The following is a 24515-nucleotide window of genomic DNA, read 5'->3' as shown; positions in this document are numbered from 1 at the left end:
TATATACAATTACCGGTACTTCCATGCTGTTCGCGCCATTAGACGCCGGGGGGATTTGGGGTTCGGATCAGGCTGGGCTGCCTGCCGCGCCGCGCCTCGGACGGGTTCCGCCCCGAACCCATCGCGTCGTCAACAACACTTTCACCAGAAAAACCGCATAATCTTCCTGTTTTGGCTCACAATTATTATTGCCGTTGCAAGACGATCAACTCGCCCTAGTATCCGGTAGTAACTCACTCAAGTATCAGTTTACGAGTGACGACAGTTCAGAAGAAAGTTTGCCAAATTGCATCTGACACTAGTTGATCGCTCCCGGCATCTTCGGACTCGTCACTATGCCGCGGGGCTTGGGACAGGGGAGTCATCGCCGCCAAACCCAGGCACCCTCTCTTTCTATTTTTAACCCCGGCTCTGTTTATATTGAGAACCTTGACATGATCGAAAGTGACACGGTACCAGAAACTGTTTCCCCAGATTTTGGAATTCTTTCATCTCTAAGCTTTATGTGGATCGCGGGCTTTTGGCAAGAAAACACACTGTAAATGCATCGTGGAATTCAATTATATATAAATTTAGAGTAGGGAGATTTATATCAGCTTGACAGCACGCAGGGGATCTGGATGCTTAGAGTTGTTTAGAAAACACGAGGAGTTGAAAATTAGATTATGTTATGATCACTTCTACGGTCGTTGCATATTGATGTAAAAATATTGACGTACGGTTATAAAGGTAAAGGACACCTTCTGTACGAAGTTCGAGTGCAGTTCAATTTAGCACTTGTCAAAAAAAACATCTGGTTTGAGTTGACAGAGGAAGTTGAGTTAAATGGTTTTTGAAATCGTCAAACTTCCAATAAACATTGTTAAAACATCAACCACTGAAAAGCTCATCAAATTATATTTATGGTAGTATTAGAGTGAAAAACAACGAACATAGTGGCAGTCGAAGTAAACAATGAAAATTTCTGTGATCATCAAATGCTATTTTGTGATCTTCTTATGCTGTTTTGTGATCATCAAGTGCAATTTTGTGATTGTTGTGGTTGAACGTGCTCAAGACCCCGACTACACAAACTGATGCCTTCTTTCTCCGAAGCAATACTATTAAACTTGATGAAGGTTTGAAAATGGTTAGTTGTATGCAATGGTGTGTTTCTTAAAGGCAGTGGACACTATTGGTAATTACTCAAAATAATTATTAGCATAAAACCTTTCTTGGTGACGAGTAATGGTGAGAGGTTGATGGTATAAAACATTGTGAGAAACGGCTCCCTCTGAAGTGCCATAGTTTTCGAGAAAGAAGTAATTTTCCACGAATTTGATTTCGAGACCTCAGATTTAGAACTTGAGGTCGCGAAATCAACCATCTAGACGCACACAACTTCGTGTGACAAGGGTGTTTTTTCTTTAATTATTATCGCGCAAGTTCGATGACCGATTGAGCTCAAATTTTCACAGATTGTTATTTTATGCTTATGTTGAGATACACCAACTGTGAAGGCTAGTCTTTGACAATTACCAATAGTGTCCACTGTCTTTAAGAACACGGACGCGCTGGTATCGAGTACCTTGGTATATTGATACTGCATATAAATTAAACAATGTATTCTACAACAGGTGAGTCAGTTTTCTGTTAATGCTCAAGGAGCGGGGCAACACTGAGCAATCCCTGAAGACATGAAGTGGCACTCGCCCGTTGGTGCCACTCGCCCGTTGGTGGCGTCCATGCATGCGTCTGGTAACGCGAGCCGATGACAAAACCGATACCATGTAATAGCATCGCACTCGAGCACAGACACGCGTCTTGTTGAGTACATACAGTCAATGAAGATGATGATTAATAAAGCCTAGTGGCTATTCACTTTGAGATGATACAAAATATAAAGGGGTTGTTGGTAGCACACAGGAAGCTGGGATGGTTGGAGGAGCGGAGCCTGGGAGACGAAGGGCGAGCCAGGCACGCCAGGCGGCGCGGTGAGGCGATCAAGAGGCGGCACGGGGCCTGGCCGCGACGCGGTAGCAGCCACTTGGCGGTTCGAGATGAAACCGGAGGCTATGGTTGTTATTGGATGATGGGATGATAGGATTATTCAAGTGTGGACAGGGTGGATGAGGAGGTGGAGGGAATGAACGAGCGTTCAATGCCTGGAGATGCATTAGTATTCCCAATTAATCAAAATTATTAAATACTTGGGCAGTGTAGAACCAGCACTCATACGATTATATCAACATTACAGATAGAATGAGTAAAATAAAGCTGGTTGGAAAATAACAAGGATTATTTTAATTTGCTCCATATTCAAAGGAACTTAAAACGATTTTGTGTGTAATTGACGAGTTGTTTGGAGAGACCGGAATCCATTTAGAAAAAGCGTTGATTGAAAAAAAGTGCAGGAGTCAATGGGGCATTGGAAGGTCACAAGCAGTGTCAGAATCGAGTGTGCAAATCAGCATCTGAAGATCACACAAATCACAAAATAGCATTTGAGATTACAATTGTAAACAGCATTGGGAGATCAAAACGGTACCACAAAATAGCATAAAGATCACAAATTGGTAGGCCTACTGCCTGGGCCAAATTTCGTAAAGCAAATTCCTTTGCAAGTAAGAAATGAATGGGCTACCAGTCACAGTAATGGTACATTTACGGAAGTTTGGCTGGTAACCTATTTGTTGTGATTACATGCTTTATGAAATTGGGCCCTGATATGAACTTTAAAACCAGTTGAGTTTTGATGAAATCTTATCATGCAACCCCATTTTCCCAAATAATATTCACTGTCAATGAGACATTGGTCTGGTTCCTGTCTCCACTCTAGGTCTTTACCACCCTCTGTGGTCTTTGCTATTGGATATCATCACCCTTAGCGCATGATATCTCCAGGATGACATCAACCATGCATGTAGTATCATAACAACTGTCCATGGTCAAGTTGGGAACAGTGAATACTCTCGCCTGTTATACAGTCGACTCTCGTAATATATAAAAGCACTGTTGAGAAGAGGTTTGCTTATAAAGAGTACATTCTGAAGTCCTGAATCTCATTTTGTGCTGTGTTGTTATTTGTTTTGCTGTCCTCAAAAATAATACGTTCCTACATAAAGAGGTTATTTAACCCGTCACAGCATAGCGATCTTGTTATAGCGAGAGTGGACTGTACGGCGAGGAGAGACTCTTTTAATGTGTTATATTAATGTCATTTGGTCATCAGATTATTATGAGCTGCATTGACCCAATAATGGTCAGGCGATTGATGGGTTATTCAGACTCCGGTAATGTTGATGAGTCAGGCAGAGTAATGTTGTGATCATTAGGCTGCGAGTTTCAATTCACTTTGCTGGTGATGTCCCGAGGTTTACGTGTATTTGACCTGAGTCGATTGACTCTGTTTGAGTCACTCTGATAATGGCGAGTCAGACAGGTCAAATTCATGATCAAACACAGCTTCCCTTGTCAATATAGTTGAACCATGGTTGGACCAGTGGGCTCAGAACCTCGACCCTATTTGAGTCAATCTGACCCTAGGATGTACAACCTTATTTCCCATAGACCTTTTCGCAAATACCATTGCGCAAGCGCAGACTGCTGAATGAGGTGCATTGTGGGATAGATATGGATCAAATTTGGACACCAGCTAGACCACAATGCACCTAATTCCAAGCTTTACGCGCGCGCCCCAGTATTTGCGAAAAGGTCTATTCTCAGTTTGTAACAGCGGTCAGTTTTGATGTATATAGAAGTGATGAGTATACAGTGGTGTCTGGTTAGGGTCAATTTACAAGTTGGCTCGGCCTCGGCATTACGCTGAGTCTGACTGATCTCAACGTGTATCCGGCCTGTGGTATTGACAACACTTGTCAACTTGGCTTCGACTCAACTTCAGCCTCCGGTTTTGCCGTCATAACATCACTGGTCAACTTCTGTCTGTCCCTCTGCAGCGTTCTCCCTTAACAGTGGTCCGCTGTCCCGAAACACTTGAGGACCAGTAAAATTTCTCCCAAGTGGCCAGCTTGCTATTTCAGTCTTGAAAAGCATCCCTGTTCAATATGAAATATAACAGTGGTCCGATCCACTGGACAAATGCTAGGTAAAACACCTGAGGACCAGGCAAATGTCCCCCAAGTGGCCCAGCTGGTTATTTTAGTCTTGAAAATCACCCCTGTTCGATATGAATTATGGACTCTGTGAATAAACTGATGACCTCATAAAATGACAGGCTAACTGGTCACGCTGGCTTGTCACTGACAACGTTAACCCTGCTTTGTGAACAAAACTGGATGCAGCAGTCCAGCAACTTTCACCCGGATCAGCCAATCGGTATATATGGCAATAAAACCAAGGATCCCTCAAGTGGTTTATCATAATATTTGCATCATTGTATCTCACAAGCCTGAGGAAACCAGTACATAAGAATGCTTGTGAACCACAAACATAGCCCCTATCATTTTAAGTTAAGTGTTTTGTGTACTCGACTGCCTTTTATTTCGCTGGAATTTGTACAAAGTGGTGTTCAATAAGTAAATGATTTGAACATGAGTTGAATCAGTCAAAACCTTTTCTGTAGTCAGTGTAAGACAATAGTTCAAGGTAGGCCATACGCATTACGACGGATGTCGCGGCTGGCACTTGTCTTGATCCCATGTTGCTTATGAGCAAATCAACAAGGGAGTGCATAAATATTGCAGCACCAGACCATTAAGGCACAAGGGTTTTAACGTTGATGTATATTAAAGTTACTATTTACTATTTTACTGTTTGTTCACAAGGACCCAACGGGATTCAGTTGGAATACTGATATAGCTGCAATTGTCCAAACAAACAAATCAAGCAACCAATCAATCAACCAATCAATCAATCAACCAATCAATATAAATCAAATAAATGATATCCGTAAGTACCAACCATTGAAAGTCGTATGTGGATAACAAATTTTGAAATTAATTTAGATGTTCTGATTTCTCACAAGGGTGGTGATAATATATATGCCTGGTTTGTTTTCAATAAACACTTAAGTACTTTTCTTAGCGGCATCTCCACAATCCCTGGGCGTCAAACCAGCTGCCCGTCTGTATTGCAAGACATGCGGTCACCCGTTTCGACACAGTCAAATATTCCTGGGTTTATTTGATTGTCGTGAGCGGTCAACACGTATAGCGGTCGGTAAACCACACCATGATAGACATTGCGTGGCCAGACTAGAAGTCTGATACCCGACTCCAGATGTCGAGTTCAGAGAAACGCTGTAGGGGCCCATTCTGCAGTTTATTGGCCTGTCAAAATGGTCCTGTCTGTCACTTTCTATGGAACTGGATTTTTTCCCCATCATTTCCTATGTTTTTCTCTTCATTTCACCCCTTGATTTTCATCATCAGTACCATCATCCGCGGTGTTGGGAAACCGACCGAAAATGACTTATAATTGCCCCGGTCCGATGCAGCACGACGCCCCGGGTGTTAAGTGAGATTACCGGCGACTTCGCTCTCTCGCCACCCCTCGTCCCTCCTCCTTAATACCTCGTTCGAATCCCAGATTTAAAACTCCTCTGGCAATTTCAATTTCCAAGAATCTCCTCTTTCAGTTCTTTTTTTTTAATGAACAAAACCTCCCTCCTCTCCACATACCCCACATCATTAATATTATTATTCCCCATCTTCATTTTGCCTCATCGCATCTCACGCATCCGCGGAGTCGCCTAGCAAATCCGCGATTTTTCTTGGAATTCTTCTTCCCCGCTCTGCCTCCAGATGGAGCCAGTGACTCCACAGCGTCTAAAACCCTCTCCACGATCAAGGTTCTACGAATCGCTCATAATTGCATTTACAGCAGAGACTCAATGTGGACACTCGGTCAATACGGCGACGAGAGTCAGTCGAGTAGATGATGCGGTTCGTAATAAAGATGAGATGGCGAATGGAATTTGCCTCTAGCCTTTACTGTTTATGTAGTGTTCTCTATGGTGTTATACATACCAAGCCAGTATGGACGCCTTTTTTTAACTGGGGACCGTTAATTTCAAACGGTGTGTCTGTACATGCTTGATTTCATCGTTAGGTTTTCACCCGATTAAAATCCTAATTAGTTTATTGGCTCTTTGGTGTATTGGTTTTTTTTACACGTGATCCTATTTTCTTGTTTCAGCACAGTTCAAAAGTTCAATGCCCAACACTGAAGAGAAAGTAGTTATACAATGGTTATATAGTCAAATCATTATGATATGCAAACTGAATGTATTTATTCCAAACAAAACTGTTTACGTTATTCTTGCACCAAAATCGTTCTCAGAAATAATATTTGATTACCGTTTTGTGTATATTGTGTAGTTTGATGGAAATCTTTGTTTATTAAATGTGGTGGCTGACCCAGTGGATTTGTTGTTTATTTAAGTAAGAGGGAGTTTGTGTTTTGATTTATGAGTTTGACATCATGCTTGTGTCATGGCGGAGGAGGGGGCGTGGGGTCAACTGGTGGGGTGGCGGATAATCCCGTTCACTTTTAAAGTAACTGCGCAGGATTGGTAGAGCTGACAAAGTTGTGTTCTTGTTTTGTGTGATTATGAAAAACAAACTTATTAAAATTTGTGCTCGTCGTTCAGTATTTGATGTTTTTCTTGGTTTCGTATGGATATAACAAAGTTGGCTCTTCGGTAGCTTTGACGACAAATAGTTAATTTTCATTCTGAAGGAATTATGGCGTTTTGAGGAAAAGTATATTCGTATAGAGCGTAGCAAGTTTCTCTCCCCTACAAAACAATGTTACCAAATTGGGAATGAATGGGCAAAAATGGTCAGAACCCACTTTATGCCAATGTAAATGTGCTCAGTATATGTACTGGTGAACATGGGGAACAATACGAAATGGGGGCAGCATCAGCAGCCTTTTGCACTTTGTCGTCAATGGGGACATATTTAAAAAAAACATCTTCATTTGAAGTGTCAACACAGGAGCCACTGCACCTTAAACATCAATGTGTCACTGATACCTTTCTTGGAAGACATCTCGCCTGCCCTGGGATCGCCTCAAACAAAAATATAGATATTTTTTTTCTTTACACCGTTTTGCACATGGGCATCGACACACAATGGTGCATTAGCACCTTTGGTGAAATCTTTGAAAACATCTTCCACTTTAATACTGTCAACAAAGAGACCACTGCACCTTTAACATCAATTTGTCACCGATGCCTTTCTTGGAAGCCATGCATCTCGAATGCCCTAGGATCGCCACCAACACAAAACATAAAGATATTTCTTTTCTTTACATCGTTTTGCACATGGGCATCAAAACAATATGGTGGCAGCATTTGTCATTTATGGGGATTTTTTTCTAACCGTCAATAAAGAGGCCACTGCACCTTTAACAAAAATGTGTCACTGATGCATTTCTTGGAAACCATCTCGACTGCCCTGGGATCGCTACCAAAGAAAAACTAGAGAGATTTCTTTTCTTTGCATCATTGCTACAGGCAGTCCAGGTGATCAATAAGTAATTCAGTAATTGGGACTTCTGAGAAATATTGTTGGACTTTGGTTAGAAGGTGACGCGGCACACGCGCTGCGTTGTCCCCGTGGTGGTTGTTGACTCAGTGTTTCTTTAGTTTGTAGATGGTCTATTTTTGTACTGGACGCCACGGTGGGTTTGGCCTCTGAGGGCATGAAGGTTTCTATTTTGAACTGAAATGTGTACTTTTTTAAGTTGGTCACCTTAGGAAGTTTGAAGATGTCTGTAGCAGGTGTAAGAAGTGATCGGGGTTGAGTACACAGAGAAGAAGGGGTTGCGCTTTAAAGAGGAAAATGCGTGCAATTTGTGATATACAAAATAAAAAAACTCATTTAGATATTTGATTGATTTGATTGATTATACTTACATTTTACGTTTTTCTTTTTGGTGTTATTTTAACACCCTTTAAGATGCTAACTTTGATACATTCTTCGGTAATGTGACAACACCCACATGAGGTCAATTTTAACACGGCACTCAAGTGTTCGCAGTGTATAATACAAACTGTAAATGCAGTGTAACTGAAGAGCAGGGTAACTCTCAGTACATACAAAAGAGTACTGGAGTTAAGTATTCTTTCGTACTGGAGCTAAGTATTCTTTCGTACTGAAGTTAGTGACCGTAAGAGATAACTGTACATTAATATAGACCAGATTAATGGAGTGCCCACCAAGGACAAGGGAATTGTGATAGTGAACCATGATGGTGATATTAGCTGTTCACCCTTAATAAAGAAGACACATCCTCACAAGTACAGTGCCCTGTGTTCAATTTCGAGGAATCTTTAAATGTTTACTTTATATAAAAATCCATCCCCTGGATACACGCCGCTGCTGTAAACTTGTTTAATCACCCACTTCTGTTTCGGGGAAACCTCTTGTCCGAATCAGTTTAAAGTCCATCACCCTTTTTCGATCGAGTACACGGGCAGCCAACCCGAAGAAACCTCGCCCACGGATCCCAGCAGCGACAAAGGCAAGAGACCCGGTCATCGAACTGGTATTCAAGGAAAAAACCTTGAATGGCGACCGCAGTTAGCTGTCCATGGAAAACTAAGCAGCAATTTGAATTTGATATGCAAATGAAGCGAATGTATATTCACTCATTAGTAATTAACTCGGTCTTCAATTCGAGCGTAATGGTGAATAACCTACACACGACCCCTTGATTAGTCAGGTACCCTTAAGTGTTCGCACTGGTTGAACAGCTGGAGGGACTGGGATCCAATCTAATCAACTCCAACCGTTGCCCGGTGACGTTTAATTGTGCACGCGCAGTCTGATCCGTAGGTTGACTGATCGCGGGTAAAGTTCGATATCAGAACTTCTGAAAATCCTGGAAATTTCTTCAACTTGAAGCCCTTTACGAAAACTGGAAAGTAACTAAACACTCCAGAATGATCGAGTAATGACTATTGACAATCAGTATGATTCATTGGTATGTAGTTGATGTTAACAGCAGATGAACACGTGCAAATTGAATAAACTGGGACTCTAGATCACATCAACCGACCGTTAAAAAAAAATAATCATTGCTTGATGCTGGGGGAAAAATGACTTGTAAATTAAGGTTAAGTGTGGTAGGTTTCGCTTTCAATTAAACTGGATGGAGTTTTGTTTTGCTTAATACAGTGCCTGCAAATAAATCAAAACTTCCCGGCATTAAAACAGTCCATATAATTTGTGAAGGGTTGTTTATTCGTTGTATTATGATGGTGGGGTGACAGTTTTAAGAGGATTCTCGTAAAAGATACACGATTAATATATGACCCGGTTTTTATTCATATATTGTGAACAAATCATAGCCTACGTTTTGGGAAATAATATATTACTTCATGGTGGAAGTTTTTAATTGCATTACGACAACTTCAACCCAAGACATATTAACTTGATGTTTTGTAACCAAAGCCGACAGTAGTGGATTTCCATTAACGCAATGGTTTTGTCAAGTGCCATGTGAAATGTGGGGGCGAGTTGTGAATTCAATAAACTGTGAGCTCTTCTGCATATGTAGGTCATTCTTTAACCTTGCCTCGTAACATGATTCAATGAATCAACCTCCACTGAACTGGTGAATGAATTACGTGGGTTTGGGGAAGGAAGAGTGTTTTCTACATCCAGTGGTTGTTGGCTGCATGTTGTAATGTTGGGCTGAGAGATAAGTATTGATTGATGTAGAAATAGTCGATTTCTCTATAGATTTATAGAAATGTCATTTAAAAAATCAGGTTTCGTTTTTTGAAACTGGTACAGACTATTGAGTGGGTGTGTGCAGTGCCAACTTTTACTGCGTCTCACATCTGTTGGACCCCGGTACGAATCCTATCTTGAATATGAATTGAAATACTTATCTTGGCCCCACCCTCGCAATGTGGATTTGCTTGGAGCCGCCCCCTTTCATGGGTTCGCTCTCCTCGTCTGTGAGGTGAACATTATTTCGCTATTCTGTCAATGTTTCCAGAGACTTAAATGATCCCCTTTTCAGTTGCTGGCTGGCGTGTTGTGGCTGAGAGGTCTATAGTGCACATCAGGTATCATTAGATTGTTGGTTCGAATCCTGGTCATGACATTTTTGTCACTGCGACACTTGATTTGCTTCTCTTCACCCAGGAGTAAACTGGTATCTATGACATCAGAGATGGTTCTTGTGGTATATTATTTAGATTGAAGTGTGACTTTGGTAGCGTAGGCTGTATTTATCAGTATTTACTGAGGGGACAGTTTCTATTAACAGTGTAAAGTTATGAAATTTATTCTGGTCTCTTATTTCTGCTTAGCAAAGTTGTATTCTGTGCTTACTACTTTTGGGTACTTAATCTGGAGGTCGATGGTTCGAATCCCACTCTTGTCAATTTCTCTTTGTTAAACCACAAATTACTTTTTGGTGCTCACGTGAAATTGGGCTCAGTATAAAAAAAATACATTGGTTGTTTTTGCGTTATATTGTTACAATATGTATAGGCCTACACTTTTTATACAGCGAAAGTTTTGCCGAGTCGCTGTAGACACAAACTCCAACCTGCATCCCTTTTACTTCACATATCAATTTCTCTCTCCATCAGTTGCAGTGCTATCCGCTCATTACCTTCCAACAACATACATATCGATTACACTTAAACGAATACCCGTATTCGAATAGCGCGGGTTCGATGACTCCCCGTGCATTAATACTCCAAACGTTGACCCTCAGTCGACCCCTGGAAAACCGTGAACCCGGGTTTCGTTGAAATGTGACGATCCAGACGACTCACGTGCATGGTTTGAGCTGAACCTCTCTGTGCTTGCTCAGAGGGGTGCCCCACAAAACACGTAAACATCTTTGTTATGAGTTCATCTTTGATGTAGCTAATTTATAACTAGCTAAGCGGTCGCTGACCCTCATATATTAATAGTGATATGAGTTTTTATTATTTGGTATATTGACTTCTGCAGACATATATCACATCACAATGACATTTGGAGTCATGGTAGTCATGTAATCACAGAGTGTCTGAAACATTTCGTTATTTTTTGTTTACTCTAGATTTTCTTTTCAGTTTGGAAAACATCCAGATCCTAAGCTCGACAGGACCAGTCGCCCCCTCATTGCACCGTTTTGGGGGCGAAATTGTTGTATAACTTGACTTTTTCTTTCTTATACTGGATTATGTGTATATGCAGTGTATAGTCTCAGTACGCGTGGGTACCTTCCACTTCTCGCAACTGAATAAGACATGTTCCAAATCTACCCCAGAAAATGGGAAACAGACACATCAGTGGACTACTTTAAAACTTTATTCTACCACACTCTTAATTTTCCTTTCATTTTGGAAGACACTTTTGACATGTCTCTTTTGGCTGCAAGTTGATTCTACTGGCTGACTCCGTTTGTGGAGATTCTTGCGGTAACACGGCAGCTCATTAGTCCATTCCATCCTCTGTATTAACCAATCCCAGTCGCAACACATCATGACGTCACAATATGCAAATTAAAGTTTACGCCTATAGCGAATCATAAATATTTGACTTTTTGACACTCTGTGGGTTTCAGTTCCTATTAATATAACCAAGAAGGTTTCACCTTTAGTGGTTTTTGCAAATTCCAACTATAAATACCAACCACTCGTTCTGATATTTGAAGTTAAATTTTAACTTGTTTAAATTATGGCAGCACCTTTTTTTGCCGCTTCGTCAAAAGCTTTCGTATCAGCCTTTAACATTCCAATACATTTCTGTTTGTTTGTTCAGTGGTAAAGTGTGAACATGTTTCATATTTGTATTATTTTTAGCAGTGTTTTTATGAGGAAAGAACTGACTTGATGGGAAACGGAATTCGAAGTTAGTTTCTGTTTTAATTTCATTAGTGATTCAGTTACACTTGGTGTTAAAGGTATTAATACAGGATCGGTAGAGCTGACAAAAAAGTGTTCATGTTTTTTATGACCAAACATGGATCAACCATATGCATGAAAATAACAAACTGGTGACAGTTTAGGCTTCCATTGTGTGAGTCATGAGAAAATAGTGAAAAATCATGCACATTGTTCATCACATAAAACACACTCTCCATAATGTTGGTTGTTTAACTGAAATCAGGAGGTTTTTTTAATAGGTTTTCATCTAGCAGTTTTATCGAGTGAGACTTCTTTCCAGAAGGAAATATCTCACAGAAAATACGGCTCTATATGAACTTAATAATCAGTAAGCTTTCAGACTAAACATTAAACAGTGATGTTTTTATCCCTACCAATCAAGTAAGTATTTAAGGTATGATTGGTTCAGTCATGGAGGAATAAATTAGATTTTAATTTCTAATTTATTCCTCCATGGTTCAGTTCACCGTGCATACCTACATGTACAACGTACATGTACATGTACTCGCTCGTTCTTGGACAAGATGTGTTGAGAGAGCAAAATGTGACCTACTTCCCTTCCTCGTTCCCGTGGATGTTTGTTGTTCTCGACACCAAACCCTGGCTGCCAATGTCTCTGTATGATTTGCATTTGTGACGTCACGCACATAGTGCCTGGTGGGGAAGAAAAAGTCACGTATGACATTTTGGGATCGAGGTTTCTAGGCGTCAAGCGATACTCACAATGCTGGATGCTGTGACTGTCAAGTTAGCCTTCGACACGGTGTGACTCTTTTAAACTAGTGGATCAATTAATTGATTGGGCTTAATAACTCGCTCCGCAGTTTCCAGGAATTTTGGATTCCCGTCGAGCTGCGCTCGTATCACATCATAACTCCGGGCACGCACACTGCATTAGGCCAAATAAAAATAAAAACATGTCCAACGTCCCCGCCCGCTTCCTTTTTAGAGGCTGCCTCCTTTTTTATTTGTTTTTATTAACATTTTAGGTTTGTTTGTTTGTTTGTTTGTTTGTTTAAAAGAAAGAGAGTTTATTTACGAACAAAACCCATTATAACTGAAAAATAGAACAGTGTCCTAAAATGTGTCCTTAAATTAATAAAAAAAAGGCCCTCCTTCCTTTTTTCAAAAAGGGAGAACGCTTAACGTATATTTTTATTTATTATTTGGCCTTATTGGATGTATAACACCCCGGCAGTTGTTCAACATTTTACAGCGGTGTTATTTTACAGAGCTTGCTCGGGCTTGACTATACTTCCCCATCACAGTCCAGGTGTGCGTCGCCTGGAGGGAAAAGGTTAAGGGCTTACCCAATGTATGGCAAGCTCTTAGTACATAATCACGATTGAGTTGAAGCTTTTAACGCGATGCAATCATTTCAGGAGTGGACTTGATTTTCAAGGGTTAGGTGTAGCGGTTGTTTTGTTGACAAAAGCAGCACCGAAATCTAGTAAATTGTTTTAGTATGTCAAATACTCCGTGACCGATTTTGGGGCTGACAAAATGTTCAATGTCTTGTGTACGCTTGCTCCTAGACCCAGTATATGTGTGACTTCTTATTATTTTGCCTGTGTGTGGGACTTTTTTTTTGTTTTTCAAAGTAGTTTCTCCATTTTGTTTGGCACACAAAACTAGATAACAGAGGACGTATCAGGTTATCAAACCAACAGAGGCGGCCTTTCTCTCTGGTCAAACCATGTTGTTAAAGTCCTTGGTTCATTCGGTAGATGTGTGACCTTGCTTTCCTCTAGATATGATATTATTCCTACTTTATAGTCTTATTTCCAACATTGATTGCCAACATGATTGGTCAGCAATGGTTCTTAAATTAGTTTGCAAAGTCTTTAAAACCTAATGTGCATTTAGGCCAGCCAGTGTACTCAGGCCTTGTATTACTTTATGCCTACTGTTCGGAACTTCTTCCAAGGGCCAAGTATCGTGCCTTGTGGTGTTTGACCTTTGAACCTCACACCATGCAGAACATAGGGTTGCGGGTACACAACCCAATCGCTGGTTTCCGTCTGTCTTGAAGTTGTGACCCTATACAACAAATGGTGTACAACAACAGCCGGCAAAATGACACACAAACTTGCCTCCTGAAGTGACATAAGTATTAATTGTCACTGAGGCATAGACACAGATTGACTCCCATGTAAGAAGAGGTCCTTCATGTCACTTCTACCACCGATGACGTCATTGATGACTTGGGTGTCTTAAATAGGCTTGTTCAGGCCTACCCGATACCCCTACAGCTGCTGTCGAATGTAGTTTTTTTTAGCAGCCATCACAGGTGTAGGACATGATGCTCGTCGTCATTGGGGCAATGTCACACGCAATGAGTTCCAGGCAAACTCAAAGAAGAGAAACCATTCACATATACACTGTCATTTTTTGAAAGAGTTTATACCAATTTTCAACGCATAAACCTTCCGCCCAAACTGGAAATGTCTTGCAACGAAAAACGGTTTAATTATAAGCAATGCTTTGGTGATACATTTTTCTTGTGATTGATAACAATGTTCAATGGGGGCGCTGTTCAGTGAGATCACTATATATACAGGAGCCGCAAATTGACACCATTAACGACATTTCTATTGGATATCCTTCCTCGAAATAAAACATTTCCCCCTTCGTGTAACTAACAATCGAGACAACAATTTGTGAAGTATTTCATTAGGATTTCAATAACGATGTGTTGAGAGAATAAAGCGACAATGGTACCCGATTTCAAATATGATATCTAATGAGTATGCAAATTACGCAGAATTCTCCCAACGTTGTCTACCATAAAGACATAAAGTAAGAGCCATATCTTAACTGATGTAATACTTGAGAATACGTTTATATGCAGTTTTGAATTTAAAGTGTTTGGGTTGCAAGGACCCTTTAAGTCTTGTGACAGTAGCCTCTTTAGCTGAACATGGCCTCGTTTTTATCTCTTCCCCGATCCCCAGGCTAGTCTTCCACTTCTTCCATCGCATCAGTCTCCGGCTGCAATCCCAGACTACCGCGGTCACCACTCACTCGCCAGGAAGATTTCCCGGGGTTTTTCTGGCCCAATATGGCGGGAAAGACCCCGTCGCCTAGCAACAGGATGGTACCTCGCTGGTTCCGGACCCCATGTGATACCGGATGGGAAGGATGAGGTAATGTCCCCACTTGATTCCAATAATAGATATTGATGGACTTATCATATTCCATTTGGTGTTGTGAGATTTCTATATATGGTGGTAACCTTCGCTTGTGTTTTAGATAACACGGGACTAGGTCAAGTGTAGACATTGGAACCTGGGCACTGTAAAGGAGGATTCTGCCCGCATTTGAGGTGATATGGTTTGTTTCAAAAGGCATGGCTGTCCCTCAAAACTGCTGATACTGATGGGATAAACCAAGACATGCACCAATCATAATGCAACAATGCCATATTATTTGATATGGTTTGTTTCAAAAGTGGGTAGCATGTTGCTCTGCGTACCAGTCACCTGGACCACTTCGTCATCGTTTTATCTTCTGCCGAGTGGTCGCGGGTTCGAGCCCCAACAGGGCCCAATTTCATGGCTCTGCTTACCGTAAGCACAGAATTGGCGCTTACGGAAGCAGGGAATTCTGTGCTTACGGTAAGCGTATTTCACGGGTTAGCGGCGAATTTGGGCTTCTGCGGGTGCGTACTGCACTTTACTAGGCATTCTACGCTTACAAGGCTAGCGCAGAAATCCGCGTAAGCGGGGAATCGTGATCGTAAGCGCAGAATTCGGCGGTAAGCAGGGCCATGAAATTGGGCCCAGCAGCTGCTATGTACACATTTTACTTAATGTTAGATTATTCCCACCATCCTGAATCCACGTGCATATCTTTTCCTTGTCATTCCTCCCTTTGCCTTGCCGGGGGGGGGGGGGGGTGTTATCACAGATCAAGTTACCCAGAACAAACAAGACGCCCGAAGATCAATATTTCTGTATCCTCTTCTATATTAACCGGCATAGCTTGTTATCCTATGGCCCCTGGATGCTAAGCGGAGTGAACTCTGAAGACAAAGTTTGTTCGGGCGCTAACATCTTTCGGGAGAACATCAGAGATAGCATGAGGAGATAAAATGCAAAGTATCCGGTGTTTACAGTTAGAACATCCTTCTGTGAAAGAAAGAACAAACTCATCAACAGCAAAAATGTTGCTGACGATAATATGCAGGCATTTAATTTAAAAAGTAGGATTTGGAACTTTGCATGGTGGAATAAAGATTTAGTAAGGTTTGCGGTAACAATATGTAATGATAATCTTCAATTGGGTTGGGTTGGGTGGTTCTGAAAAGGACAGTATAAGGTTTTTCTTTTTAGGATTTAGGATTTGTCATTGGTCTCTTCCTTCCCTTTCAGATTTTCCTGAGGGAGGAGACCTTGCTTGCAGCTAACAATTATATGAGAAAATGGAATTAGCTGTTGTCTTTGAACTGTTGAAATGGCAAGGCCACTTTCATTTAGAACATATTGAAATGGCAGGGCCATTTTTATTTTGCAAAGGGCACTTCCATTTGAAAATCTGAAAGGCAAAGCAGGGACACTTTTGAAGGGCACAAATGCCAAGACCAGGTGCAACGGGGGGCCATATAATTCCAGGCCTGTGGATACAACCATTGATAATAATGGCCCGACGTTTGCGACCCTAGAATATCAACTCTTCCTTCAGCTCCCCTGATTTTTTTCCCAAATGTTTTATCATTGTAGCCCCTGGGGCGACATTGCATAAAAAATATGTATATTAGAAAATCATTTTATCACAGTTCGGTTTTGAAAGTGGAATCGTATTTGAATTTTTGTTTCTAAAATAAACAGGCAAAGGACCTCATTTTGATGTGTACGTGTAATCAATGCCAGGCCCTTTATCAATTTGTACAATAGGAAGGACGTTGTGGCTACACCGTATTTGGAAAAGTTTTGCCAAATTTTCATATCGAGCCATCGTCATGTGATAGTTGTGGGGTGATTGGGTTTTAAAGTCCCGAGATAAAATGAGCCCATGTTGATTAAAGACGGACACCCATTTGACTTTCAAACAAATATTATTTTAAAAGACAAAGTGTACATTGCGATGGTCAAAAAAACATTGCGATGGTCAAAAATGCCGAAAAGGGACGAATGATGCCATAGTGGATTGGTCCAAATAACTGAGTGACCTTACATTAGCTCAGGCTTGGGATATCCATTGAGGCTTATGCTTTATAGAAAGGTAGTGTTTTAGGCCAGGGTCAAGCTTTGGGGCTAGACTTATAATGACTTTGTAAATGCACAGAAAATATTGCTTCAACTTGAGAGATGCTTACTTAGGCCAATCAGTAAAATGCGATTTGAAAATGTGATTTCCTTAGAAACTTTAATGCTTAGAAAGGAGTCTGGTGTTTTAGGCCTGGTTCAAGCTTTGGGGTTAGACTTGTAATGACTTTGTTAAAGCACAGACAATATTTTTATAAGTGGGAGGTGCTTGGCCTATCAGTAAAATATGATTCAATGTGTTTTTGATTATGACTACATTTTATGCATTTTGTAGACATGAATTATCACAAATGCTAACTCGTTCCATTGTCCCATTTTCGCGTCAGGTACGAGTGTAATTTCAAGCCAATCTGAGTTTGTCTTCTGGTCATAGCACTATGGTTCTAAGTAGTGATTAATTTCGGAATTCTACGTAGCCCAAAACCGTCCACACATACACAGCGATGATACCGCATTAAGATGGATTTAGTCTCGGCATGGTTGGATTCGTAGCAATGTGTCACATATTAAGTAGAGATTTGATCATCAAACAGACCGACCGACTTGATTGCAAACAGGCCGTAAAGGTATACCACTCAGACACACGGCATCAGGTAATACGGTTGAATTTGAAAAGTGCCGGCTCGCCACCACGTGGTTGTGGCTAAAGGGTTCCGGGCGGCCATTTTTTCCCCGTCTGTACATCAAAATTGCCACTGTCGTAGTGCTTCAATGGGGAATGTTTTTTCTAAATCGATTCATAAAAGGGAAACCTTAGAATAAAATAAAAACATCAGGAAAACTTTTGAGGATGGCAAATCTAATGTGCAGGAAAAAGTTGCTTCCGGGCGTGTGTGTTAACGGCCTCGTTTTGCCTGCTGTCTGCCACGCGTCCACATACGGCATTCCTACCCGATGATTCACCATTAGACTTCCCTGTCACACTTAGTCTCCCCTGTTGAAATGTTTACCACTACGGTGCACTCCTCTTACCGTATACCGCGAAATACAAAACTACGAGTCAATTTGTAGTTTTTCACTTCTTCAGGGCTGTACATTTATTGCTGTTGTAATCATTAAACTTGCGTATCCTTTTAGACTTACAACCTCTTGATAATGTCGTGAACCACCCATGTGCAATAGCAATAATGCTAACTGATATTTTACCAAAAGGGGCCTATGTACACCCAGCCTCGGTCTGGTTAAATAAGTTAGAGAAGGAAAGCAACATGGCGGTTCTATGATATTGAGTAATGAAAGGCATTGGTTGGTGGTGATACAAGTTTTTAACTCAGAGAATCTCCATTATAGTCTTGCTGTACAGTAACCAAATTGTACTCCTGTGCGAAGGGAAGAAACTAGTGTAAAAGACTCTTGTGCATGGGAATGGATGACCTGGTGGTCGTCCGAACCCTTGTACACGAACCTCAGATAACGGCCACCGTGCGTTGGTTACCTCTTTCCGATAAAGACACGTATGGCCTAAACTTTCTAAACTTTACCGACATTTTAGTCACAGATAAAATATAGTTGAATTGAGGCTGTGTTGTTCTTTTGTCTAATAGTTTAGTTTTGTAACGTGAGGTTCTTGAACTAAATCATTGTAGGAAAGGAATTATTTGTCAAATAAAGTGGTTGGAGCATAACTGTCACTCGGTAACTCTTTAATTTTGACTCACAAACAAGAAATAATGCACCCTTTTAATTACGAAATTACAGGTTTCTTTTTTTCCTCCTACGGACTAAAACACCACCCAGGCGCCCAGGTGCCCTCATGCATGGCTGCCGTTTACGGACTGAAACACCACTGAGGCGCCTAGGTGCCCTTAAAGCTGCTGTTTGTCCTTGGTGTGGCCCCCGGGAAGATGAAGGGGGGGGGGGGGTGCACTCTAGACTTGTGCATGTGCTGTCCCAATTAGTAATAATGTGCATCATTGGTACAAACATCAACGGGTGTTTTCATCTGAAACAGAAGAAGTGCAGAATCTTATTATCGAGCTGCAACAACCTTTTGTTTCCTGTTCACACAATGACAAACACAGTTCTAATTTCCATTTTATAAAATGGGACCAGACTATTAACCTCCAAGCCTCGATCTGGTTTACATTTAAATGAGTGGTGGGAAACGGATAGGTGGCCCTGGGAAAGGGCTTTAACACCATCACCAGATGATAACACTAATGCCTCCTGAGAAGATCTATGACCGGGGTTTGTGCGGGTTTGCTATCAGAGTTGGTGGGAATGCACTGCACTGGATCGTCGCACCAGCAACGTGGAAGTTATGACTCATTGGCTGTGCTGAGTGTTGTCGTCACACTTATCAATCTTTAGACTGGTACTTTTTATCGACATTCTGGGTGAAGACACGAAGCTTGTTTAGCCGTTGAGTTGGCGCAATAGGGTGCAGTGCTCTCCAGTCCACATTTGCTCGTTGTCATTTTCATGTAATCATGCACACTACTTTGTGTGAATTACTGAATTACCACCTGCCCCAAGACAGATATTACACGACTATCCACTAAGCACCTATGATACCCCATGTACAATTCTCACTGCTAGCTAAGGTGAGTGCATGGTGACGTCACCGTACCGTATACCTGATTTGTGTTTTGAAATGTGACACCATCAAAAGTTTTTGGATTTGGACAAAAATTGCATTTGGAGAGTACCAAACAGTGGCATCTTGCACCATTTTAACATGGGGTTATAGCTTGTTACCTTTTTCCATTTTCACAAGGAGTCTTTCTACTTAAAATTGAGTGTATCACAAAACTAAATTTGACCTTGGAGTCTCTCTTCAAACGCATACATCAGAGGATGGCGCTTCGATGACGTCAGACTGACGCGGGCTAGCTCCTCGATCATCTGCTGCCCCAACCATGACAAATTGATGAAATATCAATAACTACCCCTAATGTGTCACTTCGCTACTCCCGAGCCATTTTCCAAAGAGCAGTAAACAACCCTTTGCGGTTTCCTGCACAGTTATCTAAACATCCTAACCAGCTGTCCATGGTATCGGAGCGACCATGGCACCGCCGTCCTTTTTACATAACTATCGTGTCTCTTATTTTTTTATCTTTGCCAAATACATTCTCTGTGTGTCCTCTCCTGTGTTTATCTTCAGTCCAGAAGCCATTGAACTAGGGATGGTTCCGTTCTCGTGACGATGATCATCCTCGTTAGGAAAATACCTTGGTCTTATATTTTGTTCTTTTCGTTTTAGGCATGCCCTGGGAGTATGATTTAAAGGCATCTGGAAACGAACTGGTCAGTTCACTTGGTGTGTCAATATGGAAAGTGGTCCCTTTTTTCTTTGGTGTGTCCCAACATATGCATCAAATAACAAATCTGTGAAAAGTTAGCTAAGGTGTGTCTCATATTAATGCATAAATTAGCAAATCTGTGAAAATTTGAAAAATACCCTTGTTGCACAGATTTGTGTGCTATCGGATGCCTTAAACAAATATTTAAAACACCTCAGGTCTGAAGCCTTTTAATATTATTATTGGGGTAAGAAGAGTAAGAAATAACCTCTTTCTCAAAAAAACTACGTTACACAATGTTTTAACACTACCATCCAACAACTCTCCATTGCTCGTTACCAAGTACGTTTTCATGCTGACAATTATTTTGATTAATTACCCATAGTGTCCGTTGCCTTTAAGCCTGCCCTGGGAGTATAGATTTAGGTAACCCTGGACTGGTCGTAATCAGTATTGCATAAACTCTGGTGCTTGCTTTCAATATTAGGAAATACCATAGTCGTATATTTTCAAAAGTACATGTTCAACCACCAAGTTCTTCTTGTTTCACTTTTCCTTTACGTTGTGTAATGTGTTATTTGCCGGACCTGTTTTCAGTTTATAAGAGTGTTTGTTTAAGAGGTAGCTTGTCAGCTGTTTAAGGTTTCGATTCTGTATAAAATGATTTATTTTATAGTATTTTGTTTTTTATAGATAATACAGTTGAATGACCAACAATTCTTTAAAACCAACAAAGTTTGGTTACGAAAGTTAAATAGCCAGATACCGACACGATTATACTTAATATTGTTTTAAAAAAATATTCTTAATTTTGTTTAAAGCATTTTTGTGATATGTTGTACCATAGTGGTTGCACGCTATATGAGAGCAGTTTGGGTGCATTGGCCTACAGAATTGAGTACCTGTATCTCGGGTTTCTCGTATCAGGTATGGGTTTTGGTATTGGCTACCTTATAGTTGTACGCGTTGAAATACTCAACTCCATGTAATTAGTAGCATGTTACACCTTTACCAGTTGTACTAAAAAACCTTTTAGCCTGTTTTAGCACCTGTAATTCACACCAGGTACTATGTTTTGGGATGGTTCTTGAGTAAACAGCCTAAAGTACTCAAGGTACTTTAAGCTGTTTAGTACCTGTGTTTTACACGATTTGGGGAAGATTCCAGTGCTTTGCTCGTTTTAAAAACTTAAAGTCTACAATTTATAAGAGCCTCTCTCTACCAGTCAAACCCAAGTACTTAAAGCCATTGGACACTTTCGGTAAACAGTCTTGTCCAAGGCCCACACTTCGTGTATCACAACTTCTTTATAAAATAACAAACCTGTGAAAATTTAGGTTCAATCGGTCATCGGAGTCGGGAGAAATAACGGGGAAAACCCACCCTTGTTTCCGCACTTTTCGCAGTGTCATGACATGTGTTTAAAATAAATCCGCAATTCTCGTTATCAAGAATTGAAATTGTTTTAATGTTTTCTCAAAAAGTAAAGCATTTCATGGAATAATATTTCAAGAGAAGTCTTTCACCATTACCTTCTGTAAACCCTGTAAGTTATTTGTAAATATGTGAATTAAAAAAATAATTCTGTACCAAAAGTGTCCAATGGCTTTAAGCCTTTTAACCTGTAAACTCATACCATCGTGTACTATGTATTGGGCATCGGTCTCCGTTGAACAACTTGAAGTACTAAACTCCAGGTTGCAGAGCCAACCTGGTCCAAACCATCGCAAACTACCACTGTTTACTCATATACTACGCACACTTTCTTAAATTGCAAGTCGTGTGCAGTGACAAGCTCATCCTATTCGTGAAACAAGCATACGAGTTGAATGATAGGGGAAATGGATGTCAGTTTCCACACCATGCAATGCTGCTCACAGGGGAATCGCATGTCAATCAATCATAAACCTGTCATTAGAAATACAACCACTTTTATTAGAAGTATAACACGAATCTTCCCCACAATCAGCTACACAAAATTGTTCTACATCATTTCATATTTGACAAAAGAGTAACAACATCAGCATGATGCGTAACAGGGCAGTGCTCTATCCACTATCAAAGGACGGTCATTTTGTAAACCATTTCAGTTAAACCCGTTTGAATCAGTGGTCCACACCCACCCCAGCCTACCTCTAAGGATGCATCAAATTCCCACCAGGAACTGTTATCTTGGAAGCCTCCCCTCAGGTCCCCACTATAGTGCTGTCTCTGTTTTGTCTTATGTCCCATCTTCTTTCAGAAAGACGCAAGCCATCGTATATTGTGTGGTCCCAAAACCTAAAATGGTTCCCTCAATCCCCCTCATCTCCATTATTCATTCAATACGGTGCCTGACACACCCCCCCCCCCCACACTCTGTCATCACCCACTCTAAAGCAACCTTGAGCCCACCCAGTCCAACCACATTAACAGCTCATACTTCACAAGCAATCTTTCTCATATCCATTCATCTTTTCAAAGGGTCTGGTATATTCGTTTGGTAATGACTCTGAAAATTAATGGCAATACAAACAAATTGGTAAGAAGTACAGCAGCTTTGGATAGTAAATTGCATTTTGAGAAACTTTTCACTCCGGATTCTGGAAAAAGATGTCACTTGTTATCCCCCAAACTGAATCCTATCCGTTCATCTCTGTAGGGTATGTGTGTATACGTTTGGTAATGACTCTGGAAATTAATGGCATTAAAACTTACTTGGTAAGAAGCGCAGCCTGCTTTGGATAGCACTGCATTTGGGGAAATTTTTCACTTTAAAGTACTACGGTCGTGGAAAAGGATATCACTTTTTATCCCCCCAAATTGAATCTGAAAAGCGTTACCGCGGTAGTGCTTCTCAGATAGTGCGTTCCTATTGCAAATTATTATTCTTCCTGCGTGGACATAACCGCTCCGGTTTTAAGCAACATCTCAAAAACGCTACAACCTTTTGATATGAAATTTTCACAGGTTAGTTGTATGGTATCTACAACCATAATATGCTCATTGTTTAAAGACAGTGGACACTATTGGTAACTGTCAAAGACTAGTCTTCACAGTTGGTGTATCTCAACATATGCATAAAATAATAACCTGTGAAAATTTGAGCTCAATCGGTCGTCGAATTTGCGAGATAATAATGAAAGAAAAAACACCCTTGTCACACGAAGTTGTGTGCTTTCTGAAGCTTGATTTCGAGACCTCAAATTCTAAACTTGAGGTCTCGAAATCAAATTCGTGGAAAATTACTTCATTCTCGAAAACTACGTCACTTCAGAGGGAGCCGTTTCTCAAAGTGTTTATACCATCCATCTCTCCCCATTACTCGTAATCTAGAAAGGTTTTATGATGATAAATATTTTGAGAAATTACCAATAGTGTCCACTGCCTTTAAAACATTCACTGTGTTCAAATTACTAAACGTATTCAATCCCTTACAAAAATCCATGTACGCTGAAACCAACAAAAATCACATTGAAAAGTTCAGTTAAAGGTGAGTAGTGCATATACCAAAAGTATTTTTCTGTTCCATTTATTTTCTATTTTATGTATTTCCTGATGTTTTTCCCCTCAAAGGTATTTATACCGCTTGGAAACAGAGGTAGCGTGCATAGACGAGGAAGTGATTCCCCACCACAGGGTAAGTGGTTTTCGATTTCTATCTAGTCAGAGTTCACCAAGAGTACATTCAATGTATCGATAACCTCTATTTAGGAACTATTATTTCGTCATAAAGACAATCTTGCCAAAGATTTAAAGGCACTGGACGAGTGGTGACTATACTGAAAATAATTGTTAGCATAAAAACTTACTTGGTAACGAGCAATGGAGAGCTGTTGCTAGTTATAAAACATTATGAGAAACGGCTCCCTGAGAAGAAGCGTAGTTTTTGAGAAAGAGTTAATTTCTCACTATAAAATACTTCAGTTTTATAATGCGGCTGAAAGCACACAAAGTAAGGCAAAAGGAGTGTTTTTCTTTCATTTTCTCTTGCAAGTTCGATGATCAATTGAGCCAAAATTTTCACAGGTTTGTTATTTTATGCATATGTTGAGATACACAAGTGAGAACTGGTTGTTGACAATAACCAAAGGTGTCCGGTGCCTTTAACATGCAAAGCGACATTAGCGGTTAGGGCAGTTAAAAAAAGAGAAAACGCCACCTGATTATGGCAGA

General features: G+C 40.6%; 1 protein-coding gene across 2 annotated transcripts in view; it reads left to right on the top strand.

Annotated features, from left to right (window-relative positions):
- The window catches only part of LOC139952181 (microcephalin-like), a 172598-nt gene that overhangs the window by 20140 nt on the left and 127943 nt on the right, over window positions 1–24515 (top strand). For both annotated transcript variants that reach the window (XM_071951212.1, XM_071951213.1), the window contains exons 4-5: window positions 14803–14994; window positions 23916–23979. The gene's annotated coding sequence lies outside the window, so the exon portion shown is untranslated. The remainder of the gene's footprint in view (window positions 1–14802; window positions 14995–23915; window positions 23980–24515) is intronic.

Source organism: Asterias amurensis, chromosome 20, assembly GCF_032118995.1.
Source record: "Asterias amurensis chromosome 20, ASM3211899v1".
Lineage (NCBI taxonomy): Eukaryota > Metazoa > Echinodermata > Asteroidea > Forcipulatida > Asteriidae > Asterias > Asterias amurensis.
Note: the sequence above shows the minus strand (reverse complement) of the source record. Positions and strands in the feature narration are given on the sequence as shown.